This window comes from Cornus florida, unplaced genomic scaffold (genome assembly GCF_030987335.1).
Source record: "Cornus florida cultivar Cherokee Brave unplaced genomic scaffold, ASM3098733v1 CherokeeBrave_3.0.0_Hap2_Chr05, whole genome shotgun sequence".
Taxonomy (NCBI): domain Eukaryota; kingdom Viridiplantae; phylum Streptophyta; class Magnoliopsida; order Cornales; family Cornaceae; genus Cornus; species Cornus florida.
The window spans coordinates 51,966,016-51,988,104 of record NW_026775575.1 but is presented as its reverse complement, the minus strand read 5'-3'; the positions used below and the strand labels follow the sequence as shown (position 1 = coordinate 51,988,104).

Below are 22,089 nucleotides of genomic sequence, written 5' to 3'. Positions count from 1 at the left end.
CTCATTGTATTAACTATTTTTCATAATCATGGAAATTCTGTAATATGTTCCTTTTATGTTTACAATTAAGCATTGTTCTAATTGAGCTTAGTATTATAATTGGATGCCTCGTAATTAATCTAGGACCGAGTTTGAACTTTAAAACAAGTCCATAGAACAGTATTTAATTGCACAAAATTAATTGGAATTAAATCTGTAAAAACTTGCTTAAAAATTTCTAGCAGAGGTTCTGTGTTCGTGGCTTTAAAATTAGATCCTATACATGTTGGGATTGTATCTAAGAGATTTAAGATGAAACTAGGACTGAGTTGGAGCTTAGAACAAGGATTAAAAACATCACAGAGGGTTCTGTAAATCACCAGAATTGAAGCAGTTGAAGCTAAAACGGACGAGGACTGCTAAGAGGAAGGAGAGAAGGCTCCAAACCTCTTAGAGCCGGCTCCCAAAGGGGAGAGCCAGCTCTAGGTTGAAAAATAGAGCAGGCTCCCATTTTAAAAGCCTGCTCTATCTTGAAATGCACTGTAACGTGGGTTTTTTTAAAACTGTTTGGTTTTTTTTGGGTTTTTGCAATCAATTTAAATTGTTTAAATGATGTGTGGGACTGTATAAGGCTGGAATTATGATGGAAAATTATAAATTCACAATTGGATTAAAGAATAGAGCAAGCAAAACCCAAGAGGAAATTTGTAACTTGCTCACTGTTATGCTAATTTTATTTACTGGAATTTGGCAAGAGTTTTATATATAAACTAAATATATATAATCATATATTTTTCTTACAGTGTTCTAAGTATGGTGACTTAATTCAACTCAACTATACTTAGATTGTGTTTATTGGTACTTAAACCGTTATGAAATTTTATCAATTCATGGATAATATCGAAGGATCTGCTAGGTTTATATTCTGAAGCTTAGCAAGATTGTTATATATGGTTTAACTATAAATATAAATCATATTTCCATAGTATTATAGGTATAGGGAATTAACTAAAATTTCCTATGCTTAGGTTGGATGTAATTGATACTTAAAATCCTATTAGCGGTATAAATTCCTGGACTGTGTTGGTGAATGTGATCGCTTAAATTTATTGTAGCAGTTTACATTATTGGATTTGGATTTTTGGGCTCTATAATGAATGCCTAACATTTATGTACACGCATTAAATTTATCTTGTGCATATTCTAGAGTGTGGTTGATAACTATTTAATATTGTTTTGTTAACTGTGTTCACTGGAGGATTGTATGTACTGGTATGGAACGATGACATACTAGGTATGGACTAGTTCAAACACTAAGTTCTACCTAACTTGGATTAAGGTATGGATTAATCATAAAAGTTAAGTCCATCACCTACATGTGTCATATCAATTGTGAATTGAATGACCTACTATGGTTTCAGGATGGTTTTGTTATACATATATCAGACCACTACACAGATGGATGATATTTTGTATTAGGATGAGTACGGACTTTATATTTATATTATAGGGTGCCGTGGTATGTGTTTGAGTCTCATGACTACGGTTAGGGCACGTATATCGCCTAGAATGGATAACTGGACATAGGTGTTGTTCCATAGTAGGTCTAGGTACTCATGCCCACCCTCGGGTGTGTATTTGCATGTTGTCTCCTATTCAGGCTGAGACAGACCTACTGGACTAACGAGCGTCCTATAGTGTGTACTATATATACATCTATGGACTTCTTTAGATATTGTTGAGTCTTCCTAGGATGTATCTGCGTACCGGATTACTATTTGGATCGTAGTAGAATAGGACTTGTATGTGGGCCTGACCTACTCCTTTATTTTTCAGGTGTTCATCAGTTCCAGGGTTAAAGCTTAGACGAACAGAGCAGATACAGACTTCCACTCTACCGATGACGTAGGATTTCTTTCCAGATGTTCGATTTTGATTTTATCTTCAGTTTTTACTTTCATTTCAGTTTGGAGTTTCAGTATGGGTCCACTACAGATGGATTCCCGAGTTGTATGGATTGGAGGAGTTTGAATAAGTTGGTTTTCAATTAGTTTAAGTTAAGGATTTTTTTTTTTTTAATTTAGTATTCTTTCAGTTTTTAACTTTTATTTCTTATTCACTTTGTATTCCGTGTTCAATTTAAAATACTTTAATTGTTTGATATCCCTCGGGTTTGGGCTCGGACCTGATCAACCCGCGTCTCGGATCCTAGGGGTATCACAATGAATCACAATTACCCCCTCCTACATGTTCATTAGATGATAATGAGGATATAATTGAGATTGAAAAGAATTGTGAGAATCTTGATCCATACAATTCATCTCTCGAAGATCTCCCTAAAGTTGATCCAAAAGAAAGTTATCCTCATAAAGACACTTCTCCTAAGGATTGGAAGCAAGTGCCAAATGATCCAATAAATCAAATCATTGGCGATCCATCCAAAGGAGTAAATACTAGGTCTCAAATTAATGATATATGCAATTATGTGGCTTTTGTTCCTCAACTTGAACCAAAAAATATTCATGAAGCCGAAAATGATGAGTTTTGGATCTTAGCTATGCAAAAAGAACTTAACCAATTTGAAAGAAATAAAGTTTGGGAATTGGTTCCAAGACCTAAAGATAAGACTATCATTGGAACTAAATGAGTATTTAGGAACAAAAAGAATGAATTGGGAACAATTGTGAGAAACAAGGCAAGGCTTGTTGCTCAAGGGTATAACCAAGAAGAGGGAATTGACTATGATGAAACCTTTGCTCCCATAACTAGGCTTGAAGCCATTAGAATGCTCCTTGCATTTGCATCCCATTAAAACTTTAAGTTATATCATATGGATGTAAAGAATGCCTTCTTAAATAGCTTTATTGAGGAAGAAGTGCATGTAGAACAACCACCGGGATTTGAAAATTGTGATTGTCCTAACCATGTTTACAAATTGTCAAAAGCATTGTATGGTTTGAAACAAGCTCCAAGAGCTTGGTATGAAAGACTAAGTGGATTTCTACTTGAAAATGGTTTTATTAGAAGAAAAATTGACAACACCCTTTTTACTAAAACCATTGATGGCAACCTATTGATTATTCAAATATACGTTGATGATATCATTTTTGGATCCTCCAATAGTGTGCTTTGTGAAAAGTTCGCTTTTAGCATGCAAAAAGAATTTGAAATGAGCATGATTGGTGAACTTACCTTCTTTCTAGAATTGCAAATCAAACAAATACTTGATGGCATTTTCATTTATCAATCCAAGTATGTTAAAGATTTGCTAAAGAAATTTGGCTTGGAGAAAGTCAAATATGCCAAAACTCCCATGAGTTCATCTTTGAAATTTGATAAAGATGAGAAAGACAAAGATGTAGATATCAAGAAGTATTGAAACATGATTGGTAGTCTTTTATATTTAACCGCAAGTAGACCGGACATAATGTTTAGTGTATGCTTATGTGCTAAATTCCAATCTTGTCCTAAAGAATCTCATTTGTGTGCCGTTAAACGTATTTTTCGCTACTTATGTGGTACAATAAATATGGGTCTTTAGTTTCCTAGAAATAATTCTCTCAATCTTGTTAGCTATTCGGATGCCGACTTTATCGGATGTAGAGTTGATAAAAAAAGTACTAATGGCACTTGTCACTTCCTCGGTCAATCACTAGTATCTTGGTTTTGCAAAAAGCAAAATTTTGTGGCTTTGTCAACGGCATAAGCCAAATATGTGGCTACCAGAAGTAGTTGTGCCCAAACGCTTTACATTAAGCAACAACTTGAAGACTTCGGACTAAAATTTGATCACATTCCCATAAAATGTGATAATACGAGTGTTATTTGCATTTCAAAAAACCCTATCTTGCACTCAAGAACGAAACACATTGAGATACGATATCATTTCATTAGAGATCATGTTTTGAAGGGTGATATTGAATTAGTCTTTGTCAACACCGATAAGCAACTAGCGGACATCTTTACCAAACCTCTTCAAGAGGACACATTTTGCTTCATTAAGAGGGAAATAGGAATGGCCTTTGAAGAAGATGTGTTGGCCTCTGTCTAAATATTCTACAAAGTATTTCGGCCGATCGAAAATTCTTATTAGTCGACCAAAAGGGATAGGTTCGGCCGACCGACATTGTCTTGTCAACTGATCGAAAGTCAGATCTGTGATCATTAATTAGGGTTTCACGCCATTTTTTTTATTTCATTTTTCATTTCTAGGGTTTCTCTCTCTTCCTCACCGCTGGCTCACCTATTCTCTCCCCAAGCTCTTTACTGAATCTTAATCTCATCAAATCATCAAATTCATCTTCTTGGTAAGTTTATCTCTCTATAATTATCTCATCTTGTTCGTAATCCACTGTTTATATACATATCTATGTGAACTTTCCATAAATCTGTCAAGCTCGAATCTTAAATTTAATTTGTGGGTTAGCTCTATGAAATTCGAAATCTCATCCTATGCGCTTATCTTAGGGTTTCAATTTATCTTAATCTCATATGTGCAAAACCCTAATCTCATTCTTTCAAAGTTTCTATTTGTGCAAACCAGAAATCAAATTGGGGGTTCATCATGTCGTTTTAAAATTATTTAGTTGTGGGTATCACACAGGTCTAAATCAACTTGGGGTTTCAAAATTATCGTGATTTCAATCCTACTGTGATTTCATCTTGCTAAACCCTAGGATTCTATTGCCCAAATTTGAGGATTTTCTGTGCTGGTTTGTCAAAATTGAATTGGGAGTTTTCTTTCTGACCAAATAAAATTAAAATTTTCATTCGAAGGTTCTCTAAAATCTCTGTGATTATTCTTGAAATGGAACTCTGTCATAGTTGATTTGGGTTAGGGTCTCAAATTCTTATCAAATCATGTCATCCTTTGAGCCTGGGAGAAACCCCCCTCACCCACCTACCAAACGAAAGAAAGCTAGTCATACTGAACAAGCTGAGGCTAGTAACACTGAGTGCCTGCCAGTGTCCAACCTTACTCTCTTCAAAAATCCAGCCATGAAAAATCTAAATGATACAAAATTCCTTTATAGAAAAGTTGCCTTTGGGAAAGTCTTGTCTAAATTCGAATGTGAGGCCCTTCATCTCAACACTTACGAACTCTTAGATGCCATTGGGTTGGGAAATTTTGTATCTATGGATGTCCCTTTCTACCCTCGCTTAGTTCGTCTCTTTTATACACATCTTGAAAGAATTCCACACTCTTTGAAAATGGAATATTTTGTTGGGGGTACTTCCTTCACTCTAGACATCCCTACATTTCGCTCAATTCTTGACTTGCCTGAGGGTTCCATCAAATATTTTACCACATTCACGTGGTATCAAGGGGAGGGATTCAATGAGCTTGAGGCCGTACGGCAAATGAGCTACAATAATCAGATCACAAATACTCAAAAAGTTCACGCCAAACAGTTTACTTTGGAAGCTCGGGTTATTTACAACATCATCATGTATAACATCCTTCCAAAATCCAGAGGCCGCTCGGATGTCTCATATATGGAGGCTTTCCTCATTTGGTGCATCCTTAACGGTAAGGATTTTGATCTCGCTTTTCTCATGTTTCATCATATTCTTGATTGCTAGCAGAGTGAAGACAAACACTTGTTTTATACTATGCCCTTGAGTTATGGCCTTTATGTTATGGGGGTATCGGTTGGAAGGGAAGTAAAAAAGGATCAAGGGCCTAGAAACAAACTTAAATCCACCACTCTTAGGTTAATGGGGTTTAAAAGGGACCGTGATGGGCTGTGGTACAATCCTATTGAGAAGGCTTGGAATGAGGCTTTAGAGAGGGGAGAACTTGGGGATGATAGGGAATTTTTTATCCCTCCTAACATTCCAGCCCCTGCCATCTATGAAGATGATGATAATGATGACCCTCCTCCAGTTGATCTTCCTATTCCTATGCCACCTCCACAGACCGATCCGGCTATTCTCAAGCTCCTCACGCAGCAAAATGCTCTTCTACATGAGTAAATCAGCATCTCTCGCCGAACTGAAGCTAAAGTCAATGATATGGTTGGACGACTAGACACTATTGAGGGTGATGTCGACTCCATCAAGAAGAATCTCGAGGAACTGCGTATGGCTGCTGATCTTCCTCCCTACTGAGGATTTATCTGCATTACTTTCCTTTATTTTGTAGTCTTTATTTTTCCTCTTTATGCTATGTTTTCTTTTTGAGGATGACAAAAAGGGGGAGAAAATGTATTTGATGTTTGATTGACAATTGGTTTATTTTGGTGGTGTTTGGCTGAAGCTGTGTTGATGTGTTGTTGATAGTTTCTAGTTGTAGTTGTTGACATAGGATTATTCTGGATAGACTGTTTTAACTTTGGATAGACTATTGTACTCATTTTTCTAAATATCAATGTTATTCTCTATATAATTCTCTGGATATGTCTACTTGTCAATTTTATATATAATGCATAAAAATTGGGGGAGACTTATATGAAAAATGCCTATTTCCAGTTGCAGCCTTAAATTGTCTTTAAGTACCTGCTATGAAGTACAAATGAGCATAATGATAGGGGGAGCATGTTTAAATGTAACTCCACTTATTTCTAAAACACATCAATGTTTTGTCATCATCAAAAAGGGGGAGGTTGTTAACCTTAAAACCAATTTTGACGATCACAAAACATTAACTGTGTTTTAAGGACTAACATTTGCCTTGAGAACACATAACAAGTTTGTTACTTGAAGTCTAAAAGCGAAGTGGAAATCAAGGAAAGGTAAAGCTAACCAAGATACATACTATACACTCCAAAGACAAAAGAAAATGAGTTATTAACTTCAAACTTCAAAGGTGAAACACGGAGAAGAAAAGTAATCAAGTCTGGCTTTTCAAATGGGGTAAATAAGTTGGAGAGTGCCATAGATTTAAATGTTAAAGTAATGTATGAATGTCATGAAGCTCTCACATCCTAGGATCATTCATTCTTCATATCATGATAGCATCATATAATTGTTCATATATCTTTGAAGCCTAAGAAAAAGATGAGGATGAAGGTTCACAGTAAGTTTGGTTTGGCCAAAAAAGTATTTCGGCCGACCGAACATGAAGTTTCAGCCGACCGATAAGGGTTTTCACAAAATTATATATGTATCAGCCGATCGAAGATTATCCATCAGCCGACCGACAAAAAGCTTTCATGAAGTCCCGAGAGCAGTCACTTTTAACAATCGTTTCGGCCGACTGACGATTAGGGATCAGCCGACTGATGATGCTTCATCAGCCGACCTATGCATAGTCAATTTCAAATCAAACGGCTACCTGCGAACTTGGATTATTGACACCTCATCTCCAACAGCTATATTGACCTCCTCTCTCTATAAATAGGAGCTGCAGCTTGTGTTATCACATACATCTATGGAGAGCAATTTGAAGAGCATTCAAGAACTTCATTCTAGAGCATTCAAGGCAATCATTTGATTACTCATTCATATCTCTTATTCTCTCATACATACTAAAGTTTGAGCTTCATTTCATTTATATACTTACTCTAGTTGTGAGCCTACAATTGTAAATCTATCTTGAGAATGAGAGATTCAATCTTGTATTTCATTTACATACTTGTAAGGGTTGGTGTGACCCAAAAGAAGCCTGGGAGAAGGGTGTTCTCCTAGCTAGAAAGAAGAGCAAGGGCTTGCTTCATGTGAAGGTTTGCTCTCCACTATAAAGGAGAAGCTATAGTGGATTGGGAAGTCTCAAGAGGGATCTTGAGCCGAGGAGTAGGAGTTTCCGAACCTCACTAAAATCTCCGTGTCATTGTTTGAGATTTCTTATCCCTATCTCTCTTACATTTATGCTTTGAATTATCATCTACTTTAATTGATTATTGCATAATTGTTTATCTCTAGTTGAAATTGTAAATTATGTTTTAAAAATTGGCCATTGACTCTATCCACCCCCCCCCTCTCTAGAGTCAATTAGTGTTTAATAATTTTACATGTAAAAAGTGATATGACACAATTGAAAAGTGACATTTGGGGTGTGAGTGAAACACAGATTAAATATTTGTAATTTGAGTGATAGTTATTTTCAAAAAGTGTTTCAATGTAATATTTGGCCAAAACTAAAGGGATTTCAGTGAAATTAACCCTAAATCTTTTGATGTAAACTATTTTAAATTTAAATCTAAATTTTGCTAATGGAAAAAAAAGTTTTAGATCTCATTCAAGTGTACCACATCTAAATTTTCAGAAGGTGGATGTATTATAAGTTATAACCCTCTGAAAATAGTTCCCAAATCGAATACGACCATGGTTTGTATATAAGGCCCTATTTGGTATGTGTTTTGTCCTGTGTTGTTTTGTAGCAGGCCCGCTATAGTAGCCCAAACTCGGCCCAACACATGTTTGGTTGGTTCTGTTTTGTTTTCAACAGCTGCAAAACATTCCAATTAATTGGCCCAAAATTTTAAACACCAAAATGATGTTTTATGATGTTCTGTGTACTGTTGGCCCAAGTTTGGTACTGTAGCGGAAGGAACAAACCTAACTTTTCTCTCTATAACCTTCAGATGCAACCTCTTCGCCCCTTCTATTAAACCCCTAATTGCAAAACCAGACCCAGTTTTCAATTCCGTTAAGTCCTTTACACTAGCCACGGTCGCTAACCTCGGCCCCAGCTTTAACTTCCTCGGTTGCGCCGTTGACGTCATCGGCAACTACGTCACTTTGTGAGTCGATCCCGACGTCCATCCTGGAGAAATCTCCATCTCCAAGAAACTCAGCAAAAACCCTCTATGGAATTGTGCCGGAATCACCGCCATTTCCGTCATAAAGATGCTTAACATCTTATCGGTGGGCCTCTCTCTTTCCCTCGAGAATGGTTTGCCATTGGGAAGCGGCCTCGGATAGAGCTCCGCCAGTGCCACAGCGGTAGTAGTCACGGTGAATGAGCTTTTTGGTGGCCCGTTGTCTATATCAAATCTCGTCCTTGTCAGACTCGAATCGGAGTCCAAGGTCTCTGGTTACCATGCCAAACCTCTGTATCAAAATGTTTAGCTCACAAAGTGGTCTAAGGTTATTAGCCAATGAATGGTTAACCTAAAACGCAGGTGTGCTAGAGTCTTAATGGACTCGAATATTTCTTGCCAAACTATTCCTATCGGGTCGGGTTGCCGACCTAATGTGATTCAGGCGAAAGTTGGAGAGTAGGAATGACCCTCTCCTTAAGGTTGCTATTACCTTTAAGAAAAGACTTTAAACATTCAAGATAAATATCAATTAGAAGCAAATTAATTGAACAATAAATATATCTAAATCTGCAAACCTTTCGTCATTGAACTTGACTGATTACAATGATGAATGAATTACAAACTCTTGATTGAAATGGAAACTAAAGTATTGAATGCTGAAAATGAACTAAGTACTAAACTGATAGTGCTAAACTGAACTTGATGAAATAAAAGCTAAGTGATAAGTGATATGAATGCTAAAGGCCCTCCTTGTGAGACTTGAGTGGGTACTTATAGAAGTCTCCACCTAGTGTTGTCCCTTTCAAATAGTTTCTCTAGAAATTAATTGGTTATAAGTTGAAAATGACTTTTCCTAACCATCTTGCTGAGCTGGTCAGGTTGACTGACTTGCACATCTCTCTATGGGTAGATACAAATGTGTCTGACATAGTATTTTTGACTAAATGGTGCATATTCTTTCATGCTTGATGATTTTGGTCTTCAAGCCATTTTTAGCTCTATGTACTTGTCATGATTGGCTCGATCGTACATTGGCTTAGAATCATCTGATTATTGACAATTCTGACTTTCTTCATCAAATGTAAGTGAGAACCTTTCATCTGTAGTTCTGAATCTCTGGACCTCTGACATGGTCAAGTTGTCCCTTTCTATTTCAAGTTTTCTTTAAGCTTCCAGACCTAACTTGTTGGGTTCTTGAAACCTTGGGATTCACCGCCGGTCTTTATTTGAATTACACCAAAGATTCTTCAAGTGATTATGACCCGAAGAGGTATTAGATCCATCTTAAACTGAGCTTGTCCATCAATTTGGTGACTGAGACTCTTGACCATGACCATAGAAAATCTTACGTCATAATGGTTGAGAAACTTTCTTCAGTCATAATGATCTATGGACCTCCGTCAGTAATAATGGTATATAAGACCTCCGATAGTCTAGTGGTCGATGAACCTCCATCAGTCTAGTAATCGATAGACCTCCATTAGCCTAATGGTTAATGGACCTCCGTCAGTCTAGTGATCGATAGACCTCTATCAGTCTAATGGTCGATAGACCTTCATCAGCCTAATGGTCGATGGACCTCCGTCAGCCTAGTGGTCGATAAACCTCCATCAGCCTAGTGGTCCATGGACCTCCATCAGTCTAGTGCTCGATGGACCTCCATCAGCCTAATGGTCATGGACCTCCATCAGTCTAGTGGTCGATAGACCTCCATCAGTCTAACGATCAATAGACCTCTATTAGTCATTAGTGACCGAGATACCTTGGCCATTGTTAGCCATGAGCTCAACACCTTATCTCAGTCAAGAATTCCATTCTTCTTAAATCTCGACCTTAATTACAACCACCATGTTTAAAAATTAATTTTTTGCCCCGACGATCGTGGGCTGATCCATAGTTCAGACATCGGGTTTTTCAACCATGTGGCATGGTTACTTTGGATCATATTTTTAAGTGTTAACAACTGCCCCCCAACTCTATGAAAATGGGCTCCTGCCAAATTTTTGTAGAGTTGTATTTACTTAGGCCTTGGAGCTCATGATCGACCTGCATTGCCTACTTGCAATAAATGTCTTGTATCAAGTTCTTATCTGCAGTGACCATTTGTACCTTGGCCATATTGAAACTTCTGATCTGCATCAGTGACTTGTACCCATTTCTTGTCTGCAATGGCCATCTGTACCTTGGCCATTTTGAAGCTTCCAACCTGCTCATGCTTCAAAATCACACCAAAACAGAACACAACAGCAGCTACGGAACACTTTTAGAGAGAGAAATAGAGAAACCCATTTAACCCAATTAGCACCATAAAACCACGTCGTGTTGCACCTTTTACACTTTGATGGGTTTGATCGCTCCTAACAGTATTCCAGACAAATGGCTCAACTCTCACCGACATCTTCTCTCGACGTTAACGCATCCATGCCATAATGGTGAGAATGTATCCAGACAGATGACGATTGTGAGATTCTGGCAACCATTCCTTCTTCAACGGCTTTTGCATTTACCTTTACTTTAACGCAAGTCTCCATTGCAGGTACAACGCTGCCATCCTCGTCGGCGGCGTCACCGCCGGAGATGGTGCTCACACCGTCGTCCATCATCCATACCCGACAGTTTTGGGTTTTGGGTGAGCTTCGCACTGCCCCACTTGCTAATGTTGGTGAAGAACAGTGATTTCGACACCATTAATTCCGGTCAGAAGCAAAGTTCAGTCCGACCAAAAGTTGGCGAGCTTCCGGGAACTGCATGAGTGACTCCTCTGGTGATGGGTTTGTCCTCAAATGCTGTTTAAGTTGCTGGGTCTTTATCTTTCACGCAATGGTACGTTCGAGAACCCATATTCATTCATACAGCACAAAAGTAACAGAAGTTGTACCTTCATCTTCAACAAACTGCGCTCCCTTGTAAATATACACATATGCCATGTGAATATAAGATACACACACATATATATATATAATGTACAAAACACAGCCACTCTATCAATTGTCATGAAAAACCATTCTTTAGTGTGTAATGAACAGTGTATCATATACCAAATGAGTTTTGATCTCTTGTCGTTAACAGATGGGTTTGGAGCTCAATGCATATCTTTAATGCTGACATAGATGTTTACAGTAGATTCATGTGCCCAATTAAGTACCAACTAATGGGTACGAAGAATATTTAAGCTGAAAATGCATTACCCCATGAGTACTCAAAGGTGGCTGACAAGACGTTTCCTCTACTGCGGCAGACCTATATCTAAAAACCTTAAGAGTAACTTAAACTATTCTCACGGAGTAAAATGATTTGAACAACTTCTTCGCTTATAAATCACATCTTCAAAATTTTATTTCAGACAAACTAAACTTCACAACAGAGAAAGGAGAAAACCTTTTTTCCGAATGCCCTGCAAACCATCATTCATCACGTTTCCTCCACTAAAGAATTCAAAAAGTAAGTCTCTGTTTATTCTTCTTTCTGGTCATTTGATTTAGTTCCATCTCTTTACCGGATTTTAACTAAAGGGTGTCACAAGAAATTTAACAGTTGCCACCGCAAATACACTGACTCCGATCAGTTGACCAGTGAGTATTTTTGAAGTGAAATTTCCTCTCTGCCGGTACAATAAAAAATTCAGCCTCCATTATCCTTCTCACTGGTTCTTCTCTAATTTAGCTTCATTTTTCCTTTTCCTTAGGATCTCAACCAATGGGTGTTAAAAAGAATGTGACGGTTGTTGCTAAGAATACGTCAGCTTCAGCCAATAGCAAATCTTCTGATCACGCCGGAATCATTGATAAGCTTATTTGAGAAGTTATCGATACTCGTATTTATGGCGTTGACGAGGTGTTGGCCAGTGTCCTAGGCTCTGACTCCTCTCCTAGATTCGGCCTTGCTCCAGCTTTCAAAGATGGTCCACCAGCTTCATTTCTTCCCTGCTCTCCTTTAGCCGAGAAGCAACTCCCATTTCAACGCAAGTTCTCTAATCCCATGGACTTCACCAATCTCTTCAAAAATTGTCCGAACCCTCAAAGTTATTAGACTGATTGAGTCAATCGGGTTGAACCTCACTATAAAGCACTATGGAAGGAGGTCGGCATTTATAATGCCATCCTTCTTTCGAAATACCGAATCTTTATCGATGAAGAGGCTCTTACCTCATTACTCTTCTTTTGGTCGAGCTCGACCAATGCCTTTCATCTTTGGTGCAGAATGATTGGTCCGACGGTGCAGAACATTTGCTTTTTTACCGGGCTTAGGCCTCATGGCAAGGAAATAAATCCGTCTCCTACTATCTCTAGAGTGCCCTACGAATATCCAAAGAAACTTGAGAATTCTGAGCGTATCACTGCATAAGGACCTTTTATCAAAACCAACAAGGGTGATGGAGTTTCGGTCTCTACCGCTGAGCATATTTCTTTCCTGGTGTACTGGCTGAATAGGTTTCTATTTTGCGTCTCTTCGCTCACAGTCACCAAGGAATTTACTCAATTGGCTCTTGCCCTTCATTCAGGCGAGAAACTTGCCCTTGTTCCTTTCTTGCTTTCCTATCTTTATCGTGGTATCGGGGAGTATGTAGCTTCCAATTTCAAAACCTGTTTTGGGCCATTTTGGCTGTTACAACTTTGGGAATACGCATATTTCCCCGAACTTTATCCTGATCTTGACTTGTCGACCACTGTTCCTGTCCCTGGCTATCATTACGCACGTATTCAACCAGGAAAAAGATCGTTCAAAATCATGTTCTCCTTTTTTTTATAAACTTCACGCATACCGAGCCTCTCACATTTTCTAACCATTCTCGCCTTGACCGAGGCAACCTTTGTGGCTTTCCTATCCCCCTAACCAAGCTCCACTAAGTTGTCAAGAGGAACATGCACAAACATGGGCTAGTTTCTTGATTGCTAAGGACATCTCTTATGGATGTTCAAAATTGGGCTCTCCAAATAGCAAATGTGGGGTGGAGTATTACAATCCCCACCCTCAATAATTTAACATCAAACAGTAGGGCTGTAAATGAGACTAGCCGAACTTTAACTTGCTCAAGCTTGGCTCGACTCGCCTTGTTTAGAGAAGGGCTTAGCTCGGCTAAGGCTCGGTTGGGCTTGGCCAAGCCAAGCTCAAGCTCGGATCGTATGTGTATATTTCAAGACGGTTTGAATCTCTCATGCATTATCAGAGTGAAGAAAGGAAAAGAGAAAACATTTGTCAGTTTTGAATTCCATAACCATCGATCTCTAGTTCCATCACAATATTACCAGAGTTGAGAGTGGAGGAGACAAGAGAGAACTAGCCTTGCTGTTGCCTATGGAGTTCTGTGATTTTGTTGCCGAGTGGTTGCCAGCACAAGGAAATTTTGCCTCGCCTATCAGTTTAGGGTTTCTATCTTGTTTAAGTCTTGATGTAAAAAATTTATTCAATGGCTAAGATTAAATCATGAGTTGGGTTGGGCTATTTTGTTAATAAAATGTGCTTCTAATCTGAACCAAAAAAAAAAAAAAAAAAAAAAAATGAAGAAGAAGAAGTTTATTATAATAAGAATTGGGTGCATGAAAGATATGTAATATGGGCTACACTTGCGTGGATGGGCTAAGCTTTTACATATATAATTAATTTTATGTAAATGAGTTTGTTCATGAGCTTCACTAGCCAAGCTTACCATTGCTCAAGCTCGGCTTGTTGTAAACGAGTCTAAAAAATGAGCTCAAGCTCGGCTTATTTAGTTAACGAACGGGCTTGAGCCGAGCTCTTAACGAGCCGAGCCCGAACTGTTCATGAACGACTCAGTTCATTTGCAACCCTATCAAACAGTAATATTTCAGGAAATTAAAAAACAAAACTCCATGGTACTCATCAATCTTGATAAAAATTAGACCAATTTTATTTTATTATATTATATTTTTTTCTTTTTCAGAAACGAAAATAACAATTAGACCATAACATCCCAAAATTCAGCAAAAATAACAATTAGACCATAACATCCCAAAATTCAGCAAGTTCTTATTTTTGTCTTATTTAAGTAATAGCTGTGTTTGCTCGGTGGGTGGTTTCATGCCGTTTTGATGTTGTTTTGCTAGATCTGTTCTTGTTTGGTTGGTTTTCTGGCTCGACGGGTGGATCTGTTGTTTTGTCTGTGGCTAAATTTCTGATCTATGTCGAGTTTTGTTATTTCCGCCTGCTTGTGCGTGGTTGGGTGATTTTTCCCCAGTCGGCGGCGCCTAATGGATGCAACCTTGAAGTTGTTGCCTTGATGATACCCTGACCTTTGGGTCACTCTCGATATTACTCTTCTCCATTTGGTGATTTTCACTGTTGCGTGTTGACTTGTTTCTCAACAAATCTAGAATATGTTCTTCATTTTTTTTCTTTTGTTACTTCATGATTTGTTTCCCTGTATGGCCATTTATGGCATGATATGGCTATTTTTCTTATTGCCAGGGTTAAAAAAAAAAAAAAAAAAAAAAGGTAATAGCTGTGTTTATGCCATTGTTAACTAAAAATAAGCTAATACTATGTCTAGCCAGAAAGACCAACTACTACCAGTGTCAAAAGCTACTACTCCACAAAAGCATTTACAGGAAACCCACCACGAAGAACCGACCGACATTGCCGGCAAACTCGAAATCGAAGGTGTTATGGTTGGTGATGAACGAAAAGGAACGGCGGCAGGGAAGATTCCGATGGAGTCAATTACGTCTTCGCCGGTTAGGGTTTCGATGCAAGGAGGAGACTAAAGAGCCTTGGAGTCCGGAGAGAGAAAGAAACTAGTCATTATTTGCCCATGTCACAGCCATCAGTTTAGGCCAATAGATTGGAAAGCAAGCATGGGTCTAATTTATTGAGTGGAGAGAGATGGTTGGGTAAGCAGTTTCATCAGTTGGTCTAAGCTTTTTGGGCCCGGCCCAACTATTTTATATGTATATGGAACCTACGCTCACCATAATTGACAAATTAGTTACTTATTTTTATTTTCTATTTTATTTGTAAAATGGACCAGCCTGACTTCATTAAAAAATGCATGGACAACCTCCAATTTAGATTCACTTTAGATTCAAATTGAGTCAAGCAGAAAAATTATTTGCATTAATTTTAGTGACACCCCTTTGATTTGATTAAATATCACATTGAAATAATTTTTTTTTATTTGTATTAATTTTTTATATTTCCTATTTTATTTGTAAATTGGACCAACCCGACTTCATTTAAGAAATGGGTCAACAACCTCCAATTTAGATCCGGTGTAGTTCAAATTGAGTTAAGTAGAAAAACTATTTTATTTGTAAATTGGACCTACCCGACTTCATTTAAGAAATGGATTGTTGCATCGCAAATGGAAGAGGACTTTCTTCAAACATTTAAAGATCCTAAAAAGACTAGGCTGAATATCCAGTTTTAAGTGTAGCCGATGATGTGATCAAATTATGTGATTGTTAATTGGTCTAGAGTAATTTATATAAGTCTTAAGTCTGTTTTTATTTCATGTTTAGGATATTATCGTCTTTTTTATTTTTATTTTATAAGTCATGAACCTTTTTAAGTGAGTCAGGTAACCACTTAATGACTGTTTTGTCATTTTAGCGTCTTTATTTTGCTGAATAAATTAGATGAAGGATTAGGATTAATTCCTTTACTAGGGCATCCCTTGTGTCTTATAAAAGGGTTATTCCAAGTTGTATTAGTGGTTTTTAACGTATTTTCAATATAATCAGCCTGTTACGATAGCTATTACCTCACCCTTTCTTTTGGGATTGAGCTGCAGGTGTTTAAGTTATTATTTTAGCTTGAATTAGCTCTCTGTTTTTCCTTCTTAACATTTATTCGTTCTCTTTCATAACTGATTGTATTATGGACCAACAACCTCCAATTCAGATTCGGTGCAGTTCAAATTGAGTAAAGCAGAATAACTAGGATGCGCTCATTTTTACAGTGTGATAATATAGTTGTTTGCAAATTTTTTCTGAATAAATACCGGGCTTTCATTAGGCCCGCTCACACTTAAAAGATTAAGGACCTACCAAAAAAAATTAAGAAAGAAAGAAATTTTCTATTTGAAATATGTAAAGACTTAGGAAAGTGGACTTATTGCAGTTTTGAGATTAAGAACGGACTATATATAACTCCAAGTTGGTATATCAAATACCAAAACACAACAAACAGCTCCTTTTTTGAGCACAACATAATTTATCACGGAGCACACGTAATTAATATTTTCGATCAACCTTCAACATTTATATTTAAAATGAACCGTCTTATTTGAAGAAGCACAGGAAAATTAGGAATGTACTTAGCCTTCTCGTTATGTAGAGTTTTACCAATTTCATCCCTTTTAAGACAAAAGTGTCATTGTATATATTGATAAATTTAGTGTCAAAAACTTAAAATTGTAATTCTTTTGAGAGACGATTTTTGCATATCCTTTTTCTACAATTCAAACAGGTCACTACCATATTACATCATGCAATGACTCTATCTTCAACACTTGAATAAAATCATAGTATGTCTCAACCACTGGTCAATTGTAGTGATAGTAGGGTTAATCCGAAGATTTAATCATTTCATCTCCAGACAGACTTGTTCCAGGTATCCCAAATTTAATCCTCCTGCATTTGCCACGAGTGAGAATGTGGTCTTAGATAAGCAGAACACTTTTCATTCAGAAAACCCAAATTTTTATTCTTGTCTGGAGGCCATGGCACTCTCCTTCTCTACGTTTACGTACACTTCCATTTAAAATTGTGCTCTTTTCGGGTTAAAAAACAAATTTATCGAAATCATCTACATAAACTTCTGTCCAGAGTTCTTTCCCGTGTACCACTCCACGAGACTCCCTCTCATCATCAGTGGTCACTTTACCAAACCCGAAGACCACTCCACGATATTCATTTTTGTTCTCATTTTTGTTCTCTTTTCCCAACACATGAAATGGAACATATATAAATTAAAACTCTTACTAGTCAAATGAGTAATTTACACAATACCAAAATCAAACTTACCATCTTTTGGCCTTGGGTTCATCTTTCATCAAAATATTCTCCAACAGATTTACTCTTACGAGAGCTTTGATTAGAGGAAGCTGATGAAGATCTCCTAGCTGATTGAGGCTTGGGATGGTTATGATCACCCTGGTAAACAATCAAGTTTATTCTTCATTGGACAATTGGGATTTGTACCCTTGTAATAACTTCGAAGGTCGCTCCCTTCCCTCCAATTGTACCCATCAGCTGATTTTCTCTGCTCTCTCATTTCAGATCTTACCACAATCTTTTGTGAAGACAGACCATCTTGCTTGCCGGATCCCTGTGTCCCTTTATTGCTCCTGAAAATTATGTATAAATTTCAAGTGTGTCAATGCATATTATGACTGGACCAAAAACACAAAAAAAAAAAAAAGAAGGATTAAACTTAAAAAGTACAAATTCGAGACATACTGTTGGAATTGTGTTGTTTTGAGATTGAAAGTTTGACATGGATGATGTGGGGATTCTTGTTTGGGGGTGGAAAGAGAAATCAGAGTGAATTTCTTTTCTCTTCTTGCTTGTTACCCAGCTGGTGGATGTTAGAATTGCCTCTCCAATGGAAGGATTGACAAGGGAATGTCCCAGTAGTGGGAGATGGTGGAATCTGCATATAAATTCAGACATGGAACAACCCTCCAACCGTAAGTAAAGTTCAAAAAGCCAACGACACTTTCCAGATAGTCAATTAGCTCCAAGCAAGAAGATCTATCTCCAATACTAACCCAACAAAAAACAAAATAGAAGAAAAAAAATAGAATCCCTATATTCAAAACAGCCTCCAAGATTGAAATGTCTAAAACAAATGGAAAGGAACCAGTAAGTACTGAACAAATGACATAATCTGAACCCTAAACCTTAACTTGTATATTGCTTAGAGGGAGACAGACAAAAAAGAGTTCCTAATAGACACTTGTTATGCCATTTAAGGGCTTTTAGCGTTCATGGATGTGGCTTAGCAAGGGATGCTCTGGTATCAAAACTTTTACAATGATAGTTTTTCAATATCAGGCTTCTAAACATGAACATTTATACTAAAAGTAAATAAGGAAAATAAGGATTGTACTTGAAGGAACCCTAGCATTCTCTTTATGTGGAGTTTTCTAAGCCTTAATGATGTGTGTGACCATCATTAAGGCTTTTCTTTCCATTGGATAAGTTATGAACAGATATTAGAGGAAGCAATCACTGAAAGAATGATATTTATACTGAAAGTAATTTTCAGTATTTGTTCTTCTTAGCTTCAGCATTTGTACTGAAAATGAATGAGTCAATTTCGCTAGCTAGACCCACCCTTCCACCTCGAGAAACCGAGAACTGTCCAATCTGAACAAGCAAAGGAAAATAGGGGTTGTACTTGAATGAATGAACCCTAACCTTCTCTTTATGTGGAGTTTACTAACTTCATATTTGTTAAGACAAATGGTCATTGTATATTGATAAATTTAGTGTCAAAAACTTAAAATTTCAAAAAATTTCTATTTTATTCGAGGCTTGAGTTATTTGAGAAACAATACATTGGTTGATGACCATTGAATAATTTTTGAAGACAATAATGATATAATTTGCATTTGGATAACCTAATTTCTCCAATTTTGTTTTTGCAATGTGTGAGATTTGTGGTCATTGTTTACTCAAAAGTTGAGTGTCAATACTTGGAGTGAACAACTCTGATTTTTCGCAAAGCTGCGACGTCTTGGCTGGTTAGGGTTTCGATGCAGAGAGCCATGGTGTCCGGCGAGAGAAAGCCTTCGGCAATCAAATCTTGGAACACCAAGCAGTCGCAGCAGAATGTCTCTCAAGAAACTTGGTTTACCGATTCTACCATGGTGTTACTGAATGTAAGCACTGCAAAAGTGGTGTGTGTGTGTCGTCCATCATGGAACTAGCTCTGAATTCCTCTGCGCAATCACCTCAGGAAAGGACCAATATTGGCAATGTTGTAGCAGAACTCAAGAAGATCATACTTTGGTTCCTAGATAATCGTGCAAAGTTCTCGCAGATTGTGAATGGAGATGAAGTATGAAAGTATGTTTGATTATGCTTTTTAGAGTTACCAATGACATCTTTGGTTTAAATTTTTGATGAGACATCCAAAACCTGATGGACCTTTAGTAATTTAGAGAATCAATTCCCACCAGATGACCAATTGGAGAGTAACTAAATGTGCACAATGATGTTCCAAGGTGTATGCTCAACAATTTTTATTTCCTAATGTGTGCTATCGGTAGCAAATGTCTTGTTTAACATTGCCGATATCCTTAACCTAAATCAAAGATGACAGTTAAATAAATTAATAAATATAAAGTGTAGTCATTGTATTTCTTGCTAATAGACTCATCATGTTGCTAACTGGTGCAGGAGTTTTAGAGATGCAGACTGTGACATGCTTAAAACATAACTATGTTCTGCATTTTCCAAAGCAGAAATAAATCCTAAAATATTCTAAAAGTTTACAGAGTTAATACAACAAATTTGAAAAAACACCCTTTATTATATAAAATGAGTACTAAACCCAAATGTTCTTAAATCTTAATATTCACTCTTAAGAATCTGAACTCATGTCAAAACCGACCATTATGGCTACACTCATTAAATAAGGAATTTTAAATATAGATTCGGCAGTGACTACATAGAGAGAGATCATAAAAGATGGCTTTTACATATGAAAGAAGTAAAATTGGAATAATAATAATAATTCCTAATCCTAAAGGTATGACGTATAATCCTCAATAATTTAACATCAAACAGTAATATCTCAGGAAATTAAAAAACAAAATTGTATATTTAAAAAACAACACAACCCCATGGTACTCATCGATCTTGATAACAATTAGACCACAACATCCCAAATTAAGCAAGTTCCTATTTTTGTCTCATCTAAGTATTAGCTGTTAACCATTCAACTAGTTAAAAGTAATCAGAATAATAAGCTGATCAAGTCCTATGTGTGTCAAGCAAAACCAGTGTAAAATTAAAACAGGCTGCAATGACAGCATATGCTTTTGTATGGTATATGCTTCTCCTTCTATGTTGTTTTTAATAGCTCTATATTTATGCAATTGACACAAAACACAACAGAGAACTGAAAATTAAATCAATTTTCATTTTTATATATGTTCTTATTTATGGGGTAGCAGAAGTCTAAGATGCCAACAAATGAAATTAACTGATACAGGAAACTGATTAGAAGAAAACTTGCCTTGCATTTACAGGAAACCAACCGACATCTTAGACTGCTGGTCTTTGGATGCTGTGTGGGCCACGAAGAAGCCTCCCTCCCGGTTTAGGCGTCCTTCGGAAGCCGGATGAACCCAACGACATCGCCGGAAAACTCGAAATCGAAGGTGTTATCGCTGGTGGTGAACGGAAAGAAACGGCGGCGGGGAAGATTCCGATGGAGGGCCGGTTACGGTTTCAATGCAGTGAAGAGAGCCTTGGAATCCGGCGAGAGAGAGAAAGCCTTTGGAGATCAGATCGGAGTGTCTGACGGTGGTGTTAGAGAAGCAGCACAGCAGTGATGGATAGAATATTCTAAGTTTAATTGGTCCCACATTGACTAAATATATACATAATTACTTGTATATAATTATTAGCACGCAACTTAGCTATCAGCTTCGGCCAATGGATTTGAAAGCAAGCGTCGGGTCTAATTTATGGAGTTGAGAGAGTGACCCGGTAAGCAGTATCGTCGATTGGTCTAAGCTTTTTGGGCCGGCCCAAGTTGATCATTTACGACATTGATTTTTATTTATCGTATTTGGACATTGGACCTACCGACTTCATTTAAGAAATGAACCAACAACCTTTTTGGGCCGGCCCAAGGACTTCATTTACGAAATTGATCTTTATTTGTTTTATTTTTCTATTTTATTTGTAAATTGGACCTACTAACTCCATTTAAGAAATGGACCAACAACCTTTTTGGGCCGGCCCAAGTTGACTTTTTATTTTCTATTTTATTTCTACATTGGACCTACAGACTTCATTTACGAAATTGAACTTTATTTATTCTATTTTTTTTATTTTATTTGTAAATTGGACCTACCGACTTCATTTAAGAAATGGACCAACAACTTGCAATTTAGATTCGGTGCAGTTCAAATTGAATCGAGAATAACTAGGATGTCCCCTCATTTTACACTCTGAAAATATAATTGTTCATAAAAATTTTCTGGATAGATACCGGACTTTCAGTAGGCTCACTCACACTCAAAAATAGCAAAATTGCTATAAAAATTATTGAGCCTGCCCAATCAATTTTTATTTTTATTTTTCTCTTGCTCATTTAAAATATTTCAATTAAAAAAATGTGACACCAAAAAATAAAGAGAAGGTCCTACCAAAAAAATAAAAAAGAAAGGAATAAAATTTTTATTTCACATATGTAAAGACTTAGGAAA

At 37.1% G+C, this 22,089-nt stretch overlaps 1 long non-coding RNA gene across 1 annotated transcript; it reads right to left on the bottom strand.

Moving 5' to 3' along the window:
- Nucleotides 1-17,592: 17,592 nt before the first annotated feature.
- Nucleotides 17,593-18,293, bottom strand: LOC132306460 (uncharacterized). The gene is made up of 2 exons (XR_009482000.1): nt 18,101-18,293; nt 17,593-17,988 (listed from the first exon to the last, which is right to left on the bottom strand). It is a non-coding gene; the product is annotated as an uncharacterized LOC132306460 (long non-coding RNA).
- Between the last annotated feature and the right edge of the window lie 3,796 nt (nt 18,294-22,089).